Here is a 19,421-nt window from a genome sequence, read left to right as displayed (position 1 = left end):
GTAATGTGTGCAGCAAGATCAGTGCTGCTGATGCTTCTGCAGCTACGACTCTGAGAATGGATCCCGAAACCACCTTCCTTTGATGAACTGGCCCGGAAGGAGAGATGAAGGACACAGTGTATAGTCTACCTAGTCAAATTGTGTCTCCTTACACAGCCCCAGGATATGACCAGAGACATCAAGTGGTGAAATTGAATCAGACCAGCTTGGTGATGCAGCTGCAGAGGGCGCCAACCAGGACACTGCCTTTAGGGTCACCCATGCTACCAGAGCTTGGAAGAGACTCTACACTATCCTCCAAGGAGAGGAAATGCCAGCTCTTCGAGCTCAAGAGCCACGGCTGCCCCAAGAGTACCAACGGTGAACAGCACTGCTGCAGTCCGGGTAGTTCCGGCAAAGGTGTGGACAGCCGAGCACCAGGATGACATTTTGCTGGCACTGCAAACCCTGTGCACTGAAATAAGGACGAGGCTACCCATGCCTCCGGTGGACGATCTACCCAAGCGGAAGAGAGTCCATCCTCCCCCACCCTTGCATCCTTCACCTCCATCCCCTCCACCGAGGGATGAGACGGAGACGGCAACGACGGCGACGGAGGACGGTGGTGACGACGGAATGGATCTCCCATCACCACCTCCCAACGAAATTGGCTCCTTGCACGCCATGAATGCCAGGGCATCGGCGCTGTTCTAGCAATGCCCCAAAGAACAGAAGAAGGAGGGGTTCCTCTACCAACGACGGGAGGCCAAGAGGAAGACCGTCCTCTCAGTCCCGTTACTGGACGACATCTGGGACAAAGGACTGTCCCTTCTGAAGAACCCGTTCACAGCCCCTGCAAAGAGGGACCGGTACGAGAAGAAGTACCGGGTCCCAGATTCCGCACCTATGTGCCTCATTGCACAGTCGACCCGGATTCGGTGATAACGGCGACGGCCATGAAGAAATCGACAGGGGCGACGACATCAACTTCCATTTCCCCACCAGACGGCGAGGGGAAGAAGCTGGATGCCATGGGACGACGGGTCATCTCGTCGGCAGAGACGGCCATCAAGGCGGCCAACACCCTCGCGATCGTAGCCCGCTATGACAGGGAGCTGTGGTTTAAGATCGCTCCCCTCTTGGACTTCCTCCCAGACGACAAGAGGGCGGAAGCCCTGGAAATCCTGCAGGAAGGCGAGGTGGCGTTGGACCATGCCATCATGGTGGCCACGGACATCACCAACACCGGTTTTCACCAGATGGGCAACAGCGTTTGCCTTCAGTGCGGTTGGCTCTGGGCCACAGACTTCCATCAGGACGTGAAGACCAGGGTACTGGACATGCCCTTCGACGGGAACAACCTGTTCGGTAAGACAGTGGAAGAGTCACTGCAGGCCATCAAGGCGGACACTGAGATGGCCCGGGCCTTGGGCTTTCTCCATCAGTGACGGCCATCCTTTCGGACCTCCGTAGGCAAGTCTCAAGGTGCCTCCAAAGAATTTGGTGGCAGCTCCTCATCGCAGGAGGCCTACAGAGGCCGCAACAAGGCCGGTGGACACTGTCGTCATCGCCAAGGGGCCCAAGGTGGCAAGGCCTCAGTGAAGCATGACTGAACCGGCCGTGACATCGGGACCAGCACCCGAGCACCCGGTGGGAAGCTGGCTGGCGAACTTCGTCGACGCGTGGAAGTCCATCTCCACCGACCATTGGGTGCTGGATGCCCTGGCCCACAGGGACACTCTGGAGTTCCAAAAGAAGTGTCCCCATTTTCCACCTGTGGCCAGGAAGGAAAACCACATTCCACAGCTGCATCTGGAAGTACGACCAATGCTGAGGAAGGGCGCGATGGAACTCGTCCCAAAGAGGTTCTGGGGCTCCAAAGTATACCCGCGGTACTTCCTCATCAGAAAGAAGACTGGCGGCCCATTCTAGACTTCCGCCGTCTCAACAAATTCATAAAATCCCAGAAATTCCAGATGGTCACCCTCCAGCACATGCTGGGACAACTGGGGGAAGGGGACTTCCTGATGTCGCTGGACTTGGAGGATGCCTACTTCCATATCCCCATACACAAAGGACATACAAAGTTTCTGCACTTCGTGGTCCAAAGACAGCACTATCAGTTGAAGGCACGGCCCTTCGGTTTGAAGTTGGCGCCAAGGGTCTTCACCAAGTGCCTGGCACTGGTGGAGGCATGGCTGCACCTACAGGGGATCCACGTCTACCCCTACCTGGACGATTGGCTCATCTGAGCGAAGTCAAGAGAACTCGCCGTCGACCATACAGCGAGGACCGTCAGCCTGCTCACGCAACTGGGGTTCTCGATAAACTTTGTGAAGTCCTGCTTAGCGCGAACGCAGGACGCCCTATTCCTGGGAGCCAGACTCAACACAGTGGCACGGCTGGTGTCACCGTCGGAGCAGAGGATGAAGGCCATCCTGGGCAAGGTTCAAAGGCTGTTGACCACAGAGGTTGCCAGGGTGAGGTCCATCAAGTCCCTGCTCGGCATGATGTTGTCATGCGTCTACCTCGTGTGACTGTGGAGGTTACGGATGCGGCTGCTGCAGGAGTTCCTGACGCCCGTTGGGAACAAGTGACGGGAAGCTTCAAAGACAAGATCGCCCTCAACGAGACTTTCCGGCAGGCGATCCGGTGGTGGGGCAGTCACGCGCACCTCGCGGCAGGCATGGGCTTCCAGAGCCCAGCGCATCAGGATACAGTGATGACAAATGCTTCCTTGGAGGGATGGGGCACGCACACCAGAGATCTCCACGCAAGAGGCCTTTGGCTCCCGGAGGAGAGGTCTCTACACATCAATGTCCTCGAGCTCCGTGCCGTGTTCTGGGCCCTCGGGTCCTTCCTCCCATCTCTCAAGGGCAAAATGGTACGGGTCTTCACTGACAACACCACCACAATGTTTTAAATCCGGGAGCAGGGGGGCACAAGATCCCCAGCTTTATCCAAGGAAGCGCAGGACCTGTGGCACTGGGCCGTCACCCAGGGTATGTTCCTGGTACCCTTCCACCTGGCAGGAGTAAAGAACACTGTCGCCGACTCACTCAGCAGGGTGTTGTGCTTGTGCCACGAGTGGGAGCTCTGGCAAGATCAAGTGGATCTACTATTCCGACGATGGAGCGATCCCCAGATAGATCTGTTCGCGACGGCGACGAACACCAAGTGCTGGAGGTTCGCCAGCAGGTTTCCCCAACCGGGGAGCATGAGCGATGCATTCTCCTTCCCCTGGGACGGCCTGTTCCTCTATGCGTTCCCACCGTTGCCATTGCTTCTGCGACTCATCAGTCAACTCAGACGGTCCCGGTGCAGGATGAACCTCGTTGCACCGGCATGGCCAAGGCAGATATGGTACCGGACCTTCTGGACATGTCAGCATCCCCTCCAGCCAAGCTTCCGACGGATGCAGATCCTCTCGCCAGGGAAGGAGGCACGATCCTGCACCACGACCCAGGGTCGCTGAACCTGCAGGCCTGGCTCCTACAGCACTAGAGTTCGGAGGCTATGATATCCTGGCAGACTGCAAGGAGGTACTTGCCAAGGCCAGGGCTTCCTTGACTCTTACGTGCTGTGGACATAAATGGAAGAGGTTCTCTGTCTGGTGCCGTGCACAGAAGATCAACCCTCTATGGATTACGGCCCCTCAAGTGCTGCTGTACTTGCTGTCGCTGGTCAAGGCGGGGCTAGGGCATGCATCCATCAAAATTCATCTGGCGACTATCTCCCGCTACACCAGAACTCCCAGGTGGTTGTTGCTGTGGTCGCACCGCCTGGAGAAGGAGTTCATGAAAGGACTGTTCCGCTCATTCCCAACGGTGAAGGCTCTGGCGTGGAGCTCAATGTGGAGCTGACCATTCGAGCCTTTGCATTCGGCACCGCTGAAGTTCCTATCATGGAAGACAGCATTTCTTGTGGCCATCACCTCTGCACGAAGAGTGGGAGAGATCCAGGCCCTCCCCTGTAAACCTCCATACCTGACATTCCACGAGACGAGGGTAATGCTGAGGACGCACCCCTCCTTCATGCCCAAGGTGGTGTTGGACTTCCATCTCAACGAGCCCTTCGTGTTACCTCTTTTCTTTCCGTCGCCTTCGTCACCGGCTGAGAGGACTTTGCACTCGCTGGATGTAGCTAGAGCACTGAAGTTGTACGTGGACCGCATGAAGAGTTTTCAGAAGACATCACAGCTGTTTGTGAACTTTGGCCCTGTGAACCAAGGGAAGGGCCTCTCCAAGGCTTCCATTTCCAGATGGCTCTCTGGCTGCATCATGCACTGTCACTGGTTGGCAAACCGACCGTTGCCCGGCCATCTAAGGACCCATTCAAACAGAGCGATTGCTGCTAATACGGCGTTCCTGTCTGGTGTGCCCCTGCTGGACATCTGCAGAGCTGCTATGTGAAGGTCGACGCACACCTTCAAGTGATTCTACTGCGTCGACCGGGATTTTGGGAGAAGTCCAGAGTCGGCTAAGCAGTGCTACGTGACCTGTTTGTTTGAAGGTGAGCCTGGTGAGGAGGTAAGAGATGCTTAATGTTGAGTTGTTGAAATGCTTAATGTTGAGCCTTGCCACCTCCCGTGGTGGTGCATGTGTGTACTGCTATGTATTCTTGTATTCATGAGCATGTGAATCCATGCCAGACCCCATGCTGGAGCAGGAACAATTTACTTACCTGTAACTGTTGTTCTCCAGCATGGGTCTGGCATGGACTCACATGAGAACCCTCCCTCCGACCCCTCTGCGGCTCTTCTCTTGGTTCTACTTCCATTTTACGTGCTACAAAATCTTAAGATGGCTGCCGGAGAAAGGGCTTAGGTAGAGGGCAGTCATTGGCTGGGGGCAGTAAGACCCAGACAGTAAGACAGTTCGGAAATTAAACTGAATCTGATTTTTTTTCTTTTACCGAGGATTCCCAGCCTGACGACGGGGAATATTCATGAGCATGTGAATCCATGCCAGACCCATGCTGGAGAACAATAGTAACAGGTAAGTAACTTGTTCCTTCCTCGATGTTCAATGCATTGGCTGTACTATGTCAGCAGATGTCTGAACCACGATATGTCAGCACAGTATCCATGCACCCTATGTGCCAGTAGGCATGCTTGCAGATAGATATTCGGTCCAGAGCTCCAACTGATGGACCCATTGGAGATGTTCACAACAACTGGTTGGACCAGATCACAGTCCTGGCACATGCCACAGAAGGGGTTCCTGCCAGAGTGCGACTCAGTGGGGAGCAACACAGAAGATGTCTGGTGATGGAGGCACCAGAATTTGGGGAGATCCCATGAAGGTTATTAGTACAAGAGACCATGGTGACGATGGATAGCATGTGCCTCAAGACCATCAACGCATTGGTCATTAATGTAGCCAATAGGACCATATGTTTACCAGGAGACATCATCATCAGGCAGTCACATCTGACCCTTCCTGTAGCCCTAGCAGGTGTTGCTACCAGCCAATCAGAGAAAGTACTGGATTTGAAGACCTTGGACTTTAGCTACTGATGTCAGAAAAGGACCCAGACCACCTGAGAGAACAGGTCGCCATGTTCGCCAAGTCTTTTCCCACCAGCCCCTAGGACATTGGCAAGGCCCAAACAGTGGAATACCGGATTTGTGTGAGTGACGAGATGCCCTTCAGGGAGTGATTATGAGGCCTGGACCCAGGAGATGTAGAGGATTTACACCACTACCTGGATGATCTTCTGGAGGCAGAGATCATCCAAGAGTCCAAGAGCCCCTACACCTCTCCTATCATTGATTAGCATCAACTCTGTGGACCATTTATACCATCCACATGAGCCCATTGATGATAGGTGGACCAACCTATAGCACGAGGCATTCGAGGAGCTCAAGAAGACCCACACCACTTGAGCTTCTTGAATCCTCCCTCCAGTTTTGGCCTACACGGATCCTCAGTTGCCTTGCATCTTGTACATTGATGCAGGTCTGCAGGGATTGGGAGCTGTCATTTACCAGGACAACAATGATGAGAAGAGATTGGTTACTTTCACCAGCTGAGGTCTGCAGGCGTAGGAGAGGAACTACCCGGTCAAGTTGGCATTTCAGGTATTGAGGTGGGCTTTCACAGGCATGTTCCAGGATTACCTCTAGCGTGCGACTTTCGGAGAGCGGAGAGACAACAACCCCCTGATGTGTGTGTTGAAGTCAGTTAAGCTGGATGCTTCCAGACATCGATGGCTATCATGACCCAGAACAGGCTGCAATGCTGAAGGAGTGGAAGACACTTGTGCAGATGGGAGGAATCCTAAATAAGGTAAGTAAAGTTGGAATGTGGCTATTGCATTGTCTGGTTTTACCACAGAGGATCTATCGAGCAGTAGTGTATGCATTTCTCAACAAGCATGGACATCTTGGCAGTGACTGATCTTTCGATTTGATCCCCTCGAGGGTTTTCTGGCCTACACTAGCAGCAGATGTGCAGTATTATTGTCAGCACAGTGCCAGGTGTGTCACCAAGAAGACTGCAGCTCATCATGCTGCTTATTTTCATCACCTGCAGGGTTCGCATGGACCTCAACTGCATCGACTTTATCATGTTGTAGATGGACAGACAAGGTGTGCAGAACTTCCTGCTGGTGACAGACCACTTTACTCTGAACACGCAGGTGGTCCTTCCTAATGATCAGTGTGCCATCACCGTTACCAGGGTGCTGTGGGAGAAATCCTTTGTGCACTATGGTTGGACGGTAAGGATTCATTCCAACCAGGGACCGGATTTTGAGTCGACACTTGTAAAGCAGATGTTGGAGCTGGTTGCCATCAAGAAGACGAGTATGCCTCCATGCTACCCTTAGGGGTATGCCAAGGTAGAGAGGTTCAATCAAACCCTCTTGTCGATGCTGGGCCCCCAAATGCCAGAGGATAAGAACAGGTTGTGTCAGCATGTGGGTAATTTGACCCATCGTTATAATTGTACCAAGAATGAAGCCACCATGTTACACCTTACTACTTGACGTTGGGAAGAGATGCCCGACTGCCTGTAAACTTGTATTTTGGAGTATCAGCAGACGGAACAGGTGACAAGACCTATGACAGCTATGTAAAGCAGCTGAAACATCAACTAGAGCAAGGTCATCAGCTTGTCCACGCTGCTGTGGAGAAGGCAAACGCTGCTAAAACACCAACGTTAAGTTTCTCACTATTCCGTCTGGTGATTGTGTGTTGATCCAATGCCTGGGAAAGAGTGGACAGAACAAGCTGGGAGACAAGTGGGAGGCTCCACCAATCATCATTGAGCAACAATTAGGAGAGCTCCCTGTCTACTAACCGTGGGAAGGAGTACAGCCAAGGAACATCAAGACATTACAATGGAACCAACCACTCCCAGTCCAGGTTGAGTTGGAGCTGACACTAGCAGTGAGAGAAGAGGACGTAAACCTTGGAATTATAGGGTACTGTGGCAGGTGGCCTCTAGATAGAAATCATGGCTCAATTATTTTTATATTATTATTATTAGTGTATTTGGAAGGGGAAGGCGGGAAAGGGATCTCCAAGCAATCAGGGGAGGAAACAGTGAGGAGCTGATCACCCACTCTCATGTTGGATGCAGAGTGGAAGGTGTGTGGAGCTAGATGTTAGCTAGATAGATTTATAAATCAGGCTAAGGCTATTCTCAAGGTGTGCAATATTTTAATGGGGGGCATGAAACAAGTAGAGTGAAAGAGACCCGTGTATGATGCAGCACAGAGATTCATTAAAAAAAGGAAAACGTTTGTGGCGTGAGCAGAGCGCCTTGAGGAGAGTTCATCTTTGCGGACCCAAACTGAAAGAATGATGCTCCCCTGACAGGTAGGGGAGTACTAGAACCCACCACCGCCTCCCCGCAGTCCTGTCACTGCCGTGGCCTGGCTCGACAGTGCTCACTGAGCGGTGAGCGCCCCCAGTCATTTCCTCCTCTCTCGCCCTCCTCTGTCAGGTGCTGCGCTCTCTGGTAGAGAGAGGGGAGCGCTGTGTAATGATATAAGGCCTGACCTGTGCCAAGACAGGCCTCTGAGACTCCCAGGGCTGCAACTGGCAGGCGCAGCGTGGGTGTAGCATTGGTTTGGACCCTGCTCCCAGGCTGCCATCAATGCTGGGCTGCCCCTGGCATAAGCTGCCCATCCCCAAAAACTTTGAGGACCCACCACAAATGCTGCTGCCATACCTGCCATAGAACCATCACAACACAGACTTGTATATTTTGGAAGAACTGTTTATATTTTAAAATAAAACTTTTCTCTGCTGTTTTTAGTCATTCAGGTGCTTATGAAGGTTAATAATGTAAATGCTATTGTGCAATTACCCATTTTTATATAAAAATATAAAAATCTGCTGGTGTACTGGGAGAAGGGAGAAATCATACGATCAACTAAACAAACCATACACCAGCACTTTGCTGTCTGCCTTTACGTTTTGTGTGCTAAAAGGCATACCCAGTGTTTCTTGCCAAGAGGTTTTTGGGGTAACCCATTCTAACCTTTACATTTTGATCCCACATCCACTTCCCAACGAGGTGCACCAAGGCAGGGTCAGACTGGGGCATAAAATGAGTACAGGCACCAATGAAAAAGTGGCCCAAAATCACACATTACTATTGATTACTATCCAGAACAGACTGTTTGAGTACTATCCAAGGTGTAGTAAAATTGGTTAAAACTAGTGTGGAAACAAATGAAACCGGCCTACTCTGTCCAGAAGTGGTCCATGCTGTAAAAAAATACCTGGCCCATTATAGAATCATTGGCTAGCGCTTTTGGGCAAAGCCCTATAGGCCAGTCTGAGCCTGCATGCTCTAACCTCTGAGTCACTGGATCTTGCTCCAGAAAGCATATTGTTGTGCATTATGACATGGCAGTCAAAGGTGTAATGGATGAAGATGCACCTGGGAACTAGCAATGCCAGTTGGGATAAACAAAGGTGCTGGTCTGAGCCATTTGTAATGGAAATAAAGATAAAAACAATATTTGGATAACAGTAAAAACGCATTACAAATAGAAATATTACCTATGTCCACCCAATGCACAGCTGAACCTACCAATTTTACTATTTGCAGGCCAATGAGGGGACTTGAACCTGCAGTTTGTAAACACACGGTCTAACCTCTGAGTCACTGGGGATCCCTTCAGAAACCATAGCTTTCTGCAATATGACATGGCGGTCAAAATTGAAAGGGATGAAGTTGCATCTGGGAACTAGCTATGCTGTTTGGGATAAACAAATTTGCTATCAGATAGGCAAAGGAGGAGTATTATAGAACATTCAGTAGTGGCAGGGAGAAGGAAAGTTGGGTAGATAGTTGGATGAAGGTGAGGGATAGATATGATGCACAGGAAGTCATGAGTAGGAAAAGGTTGAGGAGCTATGTGTACAATTGGATTGAATCCATTGTGGGACTCAACTGTGTAATATGGGGCTCAGAACCAAGAGAAGAGACAGCTGGAGAGCAGGTGTCCAATGCACAAGGTGGTGTATCTCTGGAATGTACTCACTGCATGGGGAGCATGAGCATTTTTAAGCCATGCCCATGAAAACACAGATAGCAAAGCCCATGTGCTTACTTCCTTAGGTCCCCAACAACATTTGGGAGGGGTTGTATGCTAGAAATTCGAATTTACAAGTAAAACGGAAATGAATTGGCGAATATACTGAAAAAGGTTTTTGCCATAATCAAAACAGTACCAGCTGAGAGTAATAAAAGTACCATTTCGAGACAGCTTTCAACACAGTATTTATTTAAAAATGAAATTGTATAATACTTAACCCATGACAAAGGAAGGACCCTAGATTGGATGGCCAACCTTAACTGTGATACTATAATTACATCTATTACACCCCAATCTTGGACAGATCATTATCTATTGTCATTTACTCTCTCAGCTAATACTCTGAAAACTAAACCTAACCTGATAGTGCCTTCATGTCCTACAAGGAAGAAATGGAACATTACAGCAGCTGCTATCCTGCCACATGTGATCCCTACTCTGAATTCTCTGAAGGACACCACTGATCCCACCAAGTCAGTAGAGATCTATTGTTCCGCTATGACCAAGGCATTGGACATTATTGCCCCTCTCAAAATGTGCAAAGGCAAACCAAGAGCCTACCTGCACCCCTGGTTCACTCCGCAGTTAAAAACTTTATGGGCTGAAAAAAGAAAATTGGAAACTCTATGGAAACACCTCCCTTCCGCAGAGAATAAAACAAATCTGATGAATTTATCTGCTAAATACAAGGAAGAGATACTTCGTACTAAACGAGGGGTGTACACCAATAGAATTAACCGAGCTAGTATCCAGCACCAAAGAGCTCTTTGTTATCCTTAGATAGATGGAGACACCCATTACCGCTACGGATCTGTGCCTAAAGGACAAACTCTGGTGCACAAACATTCAGAATGCTCGCCCCAATAAAAAAGGCACACTGCAGACTAAAATTGCTGACAAACGCCTAAACTTACAAAACTCAGAAAGATACTCCACACCCCACCCAAAAGTCATCTATTAAACCATCGCAATGCTTTAAATTCTCAAAACGTTTCAGTCCCAGAGGTACAACAAATGATTGCATCCCTTAAACCGTTAAGGTGCCAAGGAGATAGGTGCCCGGCTTAATTAATTAAAGATGCCGCTAGAGACCTGGCGCCATTCATATCCAAACTAATTAATGATTCATTTACTTCTGGTATTGTACCCACCAATTTAAAGGAGTTGTGGGTTCTACCCCTCCTTAAAAAACAATCACTGGACCCTACAATTCCGACAAATTATAGGCCAATCACTACGGTCCTGAATAGGGTAGCATAACTGTAGATCCACTAAGACATAGAGACTAACCATCTCCTAGGGACTTGGCAATCTGGGTTAGACCTCAACACGGTACTGAAACAGCGTTGATTGATTTGAAAACCCAGATTGACAATGGGAAAATCACATTGTTACTTCTGTTGGATTTATCGGCTGTGTTTGATCTGATCGACCATAGAGTACTATGCAATCACCTCCCTTCAGCAGCTCACGTTTCTCAGAATGCTATTACATGGATCCAATCCTTTCTAAATAACAGGACAATTAGAGTCTTTTCATGATCAGCAGCAGCTGACCCCATTCCCATTACATGTGGAGTCCCCCAAGGCTTCTGCGTATCACCAACCATGTACAACATTTTCACAAATCCCCTATTCGATGACCTGGACCATCTGGGTGTCACCTAAACTAACTATGCAGAGGACACCCAGATCCTCCTCCCATTAACGGGTACCTATGACACTGATGTACTGCTAGTGAACACAATGTATCTAATCTTTCAGGCATGGATGGCCACCCATGGCCTTGCATGAATGACAATAAAACCGAGCTTCTGATCATAGGATCCCCAGCTAACATGAATAAACTCAACACAGATTATGCCTCCTTCAATATCAATGGGAACAATATCCTAGTGGCTAAAGAGCTAAAAACATTAGGTTTTTATCTAGATTCCACACTCAATTTACATAAACAAGTGAATGCTACAGCTTCGGCCACCGCCTATAATGATAAATTGATAAGGGCTTGCAAACCTCTGCTCTCTAAGGAGATGTTACCTTGCCAGAGCCCTCTTCCTGTCCAAGTTGGATTATTGTAATGAACTCTACTTAGGTGCAAGTAAGTATGTTATCAATAAATTACAAATCCTGCAAATTAATGCATTTAGGACTGCTTTCAGTATATCAAGGAGAGAACATATCTCTGAAACAAGAAGACAGCATCAATGGCTGTCGATCAAGGATAAGATCCAACTCAAAACCATGTCTCTCATGTACAAATCCCTGAACCATGTAGCCCCTCCACAATTAACTGCAAAATTCAACATGAGATCTTCAGTATGGGTCACCAGGTCATCAAATACCACCTGGTAGTCCCAGGTACAAACTAAACAAGCAGGAGGGAACAGTTTCCCAGTTATTGCAGCCCAGCTATGGAACTCACTCCCACCCTCCTTGAAGATGACCCAGTCTTTCTCTGACTTCAGATCAAATCTATTTTATGGCTAACTAAGAAGTACCTACGCCAAGAATAGGTTTTCAGCACCATCAAGGGCACATACTGTACATTATTTATCTCTGCACTGCTATTGTTCCCATGACTGGACATCACTTGTAACCAACTGTCCTACTCACTGTTTTATTGTATCTTTCTGTATTCTGTGATCATGCCTATCTGTAACACTTGTAACGGTTCCAATGCGCCCTGATACCTCCAGGTTCGGTGCGCTATAGAAATAAAACAAACAAACAAACTTCTTCAGAGTTCCTGCAAAGCCTAACAATTAACGCATTCAGGTAAATCATTCATTTATAAGTGATATGTCTGTAGGGTGACGAGATGTCCCAGTTTTGCCAGGACTGTCCCAAAGTTCAGTAATCACTCCCCTTGACCTCAGAGTTTTTGATTTGAAAACCCCATCCTGGAAGAAATGAGTTTCAACGCCTGTTTTACAAACAGATTGCTTCATTTATTTTCTATACATTAAATAAACATAATTGGTGAATTAATTGTAATGCCTGAAGCCAACCGCCTTTGGGTGGACTTGAACCACCATCCTATTAGTTAGCACCCCATAGTACTAACCAATTGAACCACAGACACTGCTCGGATAAACTGCTTTCCAGACAGGACTACAATATCAATCTGAGCAAAAGCACCTTTATATTTAGTGTCCTTAAAGTCACAGGTATATCACAGTATAAACCCAGAGTAAATGCCTAGAATCACAACACCACTCTCACCCCCACCACTCTGTATTCCCCACTACTAAAGTGTAATCACAGCTGTCAGTCACTGTTGTGGGTTAGTCCTGCTTTTATGTCGTTGGCCGAACCAGTTTCTGCTTAAGAAACACTGTGCTACACGCATACGACTGGTCACCACTGCCAATGCCAATTATGACCAAAAGACCATTGCAAAGGCCAACAATGATAGCAGAGCCCTCTTCAAAGCTATCAAGAACTCATCAACATTCTGCCCGACCTACCTGTGCAATAATCCATCAAAAAATCCAGTGCAATCAAGTCTTACTCCTTCATCTAGGTCAGTATGACCTGCCAACACATAGACGCTAACGCCACAACTGACAGCACACTACACATCCCATCTCCGAAAACCAAAACTACCTGGACACCTTTCAAAACACTCACTATTGAAGATCTCACTGGCACATTAGCATCCCTCAACGCTACATTGTCTCTGTACGCCAGATCCTTCTGGCTGAAGCACTCCTCTGGGACCTAACAATCTTAAACAGCTCCCTTACTCAAGGCATCCTCCCCTAGGTCCTCGAGACCAGACAAATCCTCCCACTTCTCAAGAAACCAACATTGTATCCTGATGACATCAGAAACTACCGCCCCATCTCCCATCTTTCCTTCATAGGTAAGATCCTTGAGAAAGCAGTAGCCACTCAAATCCTCCAACACGTCGAGGTCAACAATCTCCTTCAGACCTACAAATCTGGCTTCAGAACAAGATGCAGCACAGAAACAGTAAGTTATCATCAAGGTGATCAATGATTCCTTTAAAACATTTTAATGATGTCCATCATTACTTGTCTTGTCGTGCCTAGAAACATGGTAAGCATGCAGTAACGGGAGGGATATGCATGATTCAATAGGTATTCCCACCTTTTGGAGTGCCATTAAACTCTACTGTGGAAATGTGGTATTAACACATGGTAACAGTTTATGCCATAATGCACAGTGAGAAAAACCTAGGAATTTGGTGGATGTTATATGTGTAAATGTTTGTCTTCACATAAGTGTTTTCATGTCCAGATGCAGCCCTCCTTATTACTCTACCCTCCACTCACAATTCTCCATAATCACACACTGGGACCCATTACGAGTTTGGTGGTAATTTGATTCAGCCAAATTACCACCAAACTTGTTTACCATTACCACCATTTGGTCTCATGGGATAACTCCGGGAACGCAATGATGGCAATTTCCCTTTTTTGGAATGCTTAGGGCTCCATGAGGATTTTTGTTATATATAAATATATATCACTGGCAGAAGTACTGCATGTTAAATATGCCATTTTGTAAAGGTAAAGTGATGGTTTTACATCCAGCTTGTTGCTGTAGGGACATTGTCCACTTTGCCTCCAAAGTTATAATTTGGCGGTGCGAGAAAAACAGTGGTAATTTCGTTACTGTGAAACAAAATGGCTGTAACAGAATAACCACAATTTGTTCCCTGCACTGCTGAACTTGTAATGAGACCCAGTACATAGGGTTTATCCCAATGCCCCACAGCCAAAGCTATGCACTAAATTTGTGTGCCATTAAATAAGTGCAGTGAAATCTAAATAAGCGTTCCAATTTCCGTATATACCATTTGCAATGCATTGGTGCGCAAAATGTATACAATTGTCTAACCATAGTAAAAGCATTAGTACACTGCAATTAAAATGGGAATATCTGCCTTTTCCATTTGCAAAACAACCCGTTTCTGTAGGAAAAATGACCACAATACAATGACAAAGATTAAAAGTGACACCATTACTTAAGTGTTGCTTAACTTTAAAAATAAAAAAAAAAGCATTATTCAATTTGAGACTATCACAATACTATAAAAATACTGTGCAGTATACTGTGCATTCGTGAACTAAGGATACGGATTTGGGAACACCTTGCCTCAGTAGGCAGCCAAGACGGAACACTGCCCCTCGCGGTCCATTGGCATACTCATCACCAAATGGATGACAAAAGCAACATCAAATTCATTGGACTAAGAAAAATACGTACTGGCAGACGAAGAGGAAATCAAGAACTATGCCTAAGGCAACTAGAGGCATGAACTATATGCCATTTCAGATCCACCTTAGTGGGTTTGAACTCTGACAATGAGATGGGAGCTTTTTTGTGACAAGAAATTCGCCAGGGTCTTTCACTTCATGCATGATGAACTGGGATATGAATGAACTACTATTATCGAATTGTTGCATTACATTTTTTGATTATCTTCACTGAGGAATCTTATTCAATTAATACCAACTTGGTGATTTTGTGAGATAAATAGATGTCCTTTACTCATTCCATCACCGCAGCAGAGTGACTAATCATCTTTTTCTACACAGACACTATGTTACAGAACCATTATTACCTTTATTTAAGAAAGTTCCCCAGTAACTACGTACTTTTCAGCTCTATTCGCAGTTAATAATTCGTCCATGCATTCTAACCATAGTTTTTTCACACTCCACTAATTAGGGTGGAACTGCCCATTATGATTCCAATAGACCAATGACAATGGAGAGTCCTTTGGTATATTTTTTCGCCACACTATCCAGTTTTGATTCTTATGTTACCCAATCCACGGACGGTATGCTAGTAAATAATCTTAACATGACGTCACTGTGCTTTTTTTTTGTGACTGTTTTTTGCGTACTTTGATAATAAAAAAAAAGAAATTCAGCAACAACGGCATGACGCCAGTCCTGAATACGAGAGTACAGAAGTTTCTCTTCAATAATTATTTGAGTCCTCTCACGTATTTTTCAGACCGTATTTACTAATATTTAATTTGCATACCTTAAATCAACAGGGTATTTGTCTGTTTAAAGACCACGAACACGCTATCCCAGAGCCAAAATATGGCACCCGTACTCATCAGACATCATGGTCATTAAGAAAGGACTATGGTTTCCATGTCAACCAATACACAACATTAATAGGAGCATGACTTCATGCTAACTGTTGCCGACGCCGACGCTTGAGGACTGAACCGACAACTTGGAGTTAAGCCTTAAGCCACTGCCAGTATCAGCTTGTAGACCGCAACCTGGAAAGTTCAAAAAGCGCGGTTCGCACTGCAGAAAGTGTGGATGCGTGTGCACAAAGTTTCTATTTCATTTCTGCAAACAGCTGCGTTACTGTTAAAGATGACCAAGCACTCGGGTGCGGGTATGCTTTGTATAAATGCATGTATGTACCCTGTCTTACAATCAGCAATTAATTCTTCCTTTTGCACGGATATACGGAAAGGCTAATTTTAGAATCTCTTATCACAATACCTTGAATACGACGACTCACTGCGCATCGTACGTTTCCAAGCCGGATTGTAACCCAAGCAATAAGCACTTATTTCCTCTTAAAGTGGAATGCCTGAGCTTTAGTTATAGCACGCGCATCTCACACTTTATTAACAATTTCGCCAAGCACCATACCTTACAGAGGCATGGGGATCTTCAGTCTCACCCACACCTATTGTGCAATCGTGATTGCCAGCTAAGGCATCCTTAACTTGAAATACATTCTTACTAGTTCTGATGCTATCAGATAAGCAAACTATTCTCTCTACAGGTGGGATTAAACCCATGAACAGGGCAACCAGCAAAGTACAAAACAGTCACACAGTCATTGACACACGTATTAGGTAAGACCAGTACCTTTACCCAACGAGAGTTATGGACAAAGAATGGAATTTGACTTAATCTTGTTTTCTTAGATAATGATGCTATGTTCTCAAAACCAAAATTAATGTTTTGTCTCTCTTTCATTTTCTCCCATTTTTTCCTTATCTTTTACCCTCATCACTCCTCCTCTTAACCCCTCCTCTTTTTCGGTGTCACATTATGTACTTTTTCTTTATTTGTGATTGATTGTCAATTTCACTACCAATGTTATGCCAATTTACAATAATCACTCTGTGGTCATGGAACCTTTCAAACAACGTTCTTATACATATACCCCTGATTGAAAAAACACGAAGGTATCGCCAAAACATGTGTCTCAAATAAAGGGCACACCCAATACACTCTTATTTTCAGAATTACCTTGTGTTGACCATTTCTATGCTGGCGCTGCCTACTTAGTGAAGAAGGGTTCCCAGATCCCGGAATAACTTAAACGGAGCCGGGGGTAATCTCTGTTCCTTCACTTGGCAGTTGACACCCACCATAAGCGCAGGACACCAATTGGTTGATATATCAACACCCCCTCATTTCGAATATAGTACTGTAAGAGGATTCAATTCAACACTACAGCTAAGTCAATGCCTAGTCTGGGATACTGAATGGAAACCCTTATTAATATATCTTTATGTCCAGTTCATGCGTTCTGGATGACTACCCCTATATAACACCCCTCTCTTTGAATAACCCTGACCCCACTGAGCCAAGAAGTAGTTCTGTTTTGCAAGTTAAAAGGTTTAATTGATAATTTAAACAATATATATATATCACGCTTTATAATAAATTAATAATTGAACAGCACACTTAATCTGATATGATAAAGATTAACAACGGAGAATCTGGCACTAGCACACTTCTTTATAATCACTAAGGAGTTGACATGAAATGGATAAGATAGCAACAATACTTTTATGGTTTCAATAGATGCAATGTGGAATGAAATGCAGTACAGAAAATAACTTGATAGGATTTCAGCAAAAACAATGTAATCACTTTCTTGGACAATTCACCCCCCCTTTTTATGCAATGCAAGGAAATGGAGGGAAGCACACAGTTCTCAGAAATGCAATCAAATGTAATTCAGTTCACCCCAGCAACTTAGACTACAGAAGTTGAAAACACAGGCCCAAATGCTTTTAAATGTGCTGGAAATGAAGAAAAAATATGCTAAAATGCTTTTAATTCCCTCTAGAGGTTCAGGGTGAGTGGTATCTAGTTAATATTAGCTCAGGCTCACTCTTGCAATGATTCAGGGATGATTAGCAGGTTAAACAATTTCTGGCAAATGGAAGGCAAGCAGCAGCGGATTTTTTTTACACGTGAAGAAATTTGCAAATCGCGGTAAAAATTCGCGAATGCGCCAAACGCTATTACAGAGGAACTACAAGGACTATCTCTATCGTTGTGGGGTCCTAGGAAAGCCTAGGATCTCAGCTTCCAGATGAAAGTTACTGCAAGTCTCTACGACAAACGGTCGCGGAGATATGAGCGATTAAATAAAGGTCGTTTTTCAGATTTGAAATTTTAAAGTTCAAAAAGACAAGAGCAGCTTGCAACTAGAAAATGACAGGTGACAGCTTTGCAAATGACAGGTGACAGTTAGGAGACAGTTCTACTTAGATTAAACTAGATTGAATTATATTATTTTAACTAGGAGATTGGTTCTGCACAGTTTTCTAGGTACTCGCACTATATTCTTGAGTGAAATGGGCCTCGCCATGGATCTGGTCAGGTTTTAGACGGGACTCTGGTCTCTGCACTTCACCGTGATCTGGGTCTGCTCTCTCTCTGGATTCTGAAGATTGAGGGATTTAAAGTCTGGATCTTTCTGCACAGCTTTCTCTGGAGATTGATGGAGGTAAAGTATGGATTTTCCCGGCAGAGCTTCCAGCTGCAAATGGATTTGAAAAGTCCCTATCTGTCCTGTCTCTCTGCTTTTATGTGTTTTTAAAATGGGTGTGTGTGAGCAGCATCACTAGCCAGCCCCTCTCCACTTATCATTGGCCAAGCTTTCATTTCTCCCCTGATTGGGGGAGCTAAGTTGTGTCAGAGTGATGTCAGCCATTTATGATCTCTTGAAAAAACTCCCCTGTCATCTGTGCACCCAAATCTATATATGATCAAAACACATATTTCACAGTTACACAGTTGTTTGAAATTACATACCCATGTCACATATCACATGAGGTATACTCTGTCCCAAATCTGCTGTTTCTAGGAGCTTGCATTCAGAAATGGCACATATTTCACTTTTTAACTGATTTTGCCATTTCTGACATTGACCCCACTTTACATACATGTGCGCAGGGAGTAGGGACATTAATTGATGAAGTTTCAGATTTTTAACATGCATACATTTAGAGTAATATCCACTTTTCCGCTAAAACCCCCCTGAACATACCACCGGTTCTAAAAACCTCTTAAACTGTGGGCAGAAAAATCACAAGAATTATGGTATCATTTATAAAATTTTCACATGTCCGCTCTATGAATGATCCATCTTTTTAAAGTTATGTTCTGGCTCCAAAGGGGTGTGGTTTACCCTCAGCACAAGGTTGAATTTCTGGTTTTTCCAGTTCTGCCAAGCCAGCTTGCTCTCACAGGCAGTGCTCCTCCCCTTTCCTTCAGGAGGAAGCCACTTTTTACGACCATTTACGACTCCTGCCATAAACCATCTGCCTGGGTGAAGGGGGTTATATTGTTCAGAGCTCCTGTATTCTGTAGGGGGCTCCCCTTAATTCAATTATCAGAGAGATGGTATAACCTTAGTGTGGCCAGCAAAAGGCAGATAGGCCTGGGAACACAGTTGTGACTCAAGTTTCACTCCTGATGGGGGTAGCTGTCAAGCAAAATCAAGTTCCTTAAGCCAGACTTTCAGCTGTCATGTTTTTTTTTGTTGCTTTTTAAATTAACTTGCAATTTTACACATGCAGCTATAATGCTGATTCTAAGTGCAAAACTATGACATTTCAACAGTTAC

Source organism: Ambystoma mexicanum, chromosome 6q (genome assembly GCF_040938575.1).
Source record: "Ambystoma mexicanum isolate Mex_15411 chromosome 6q, UKY_AmexF1_1, whole genome shotgun sequence".
In the NCBI taxonomy this organism is placed as follows: domain Eukaryota; kingdom Metazoa; phylum Chordata; class Amphibia; order Caudata; family Ambystomatidae; genus Ambystoma; species Ambystoma mexicanum.
Note: the sequence above shows the minus strand (reverse complement) of the source record.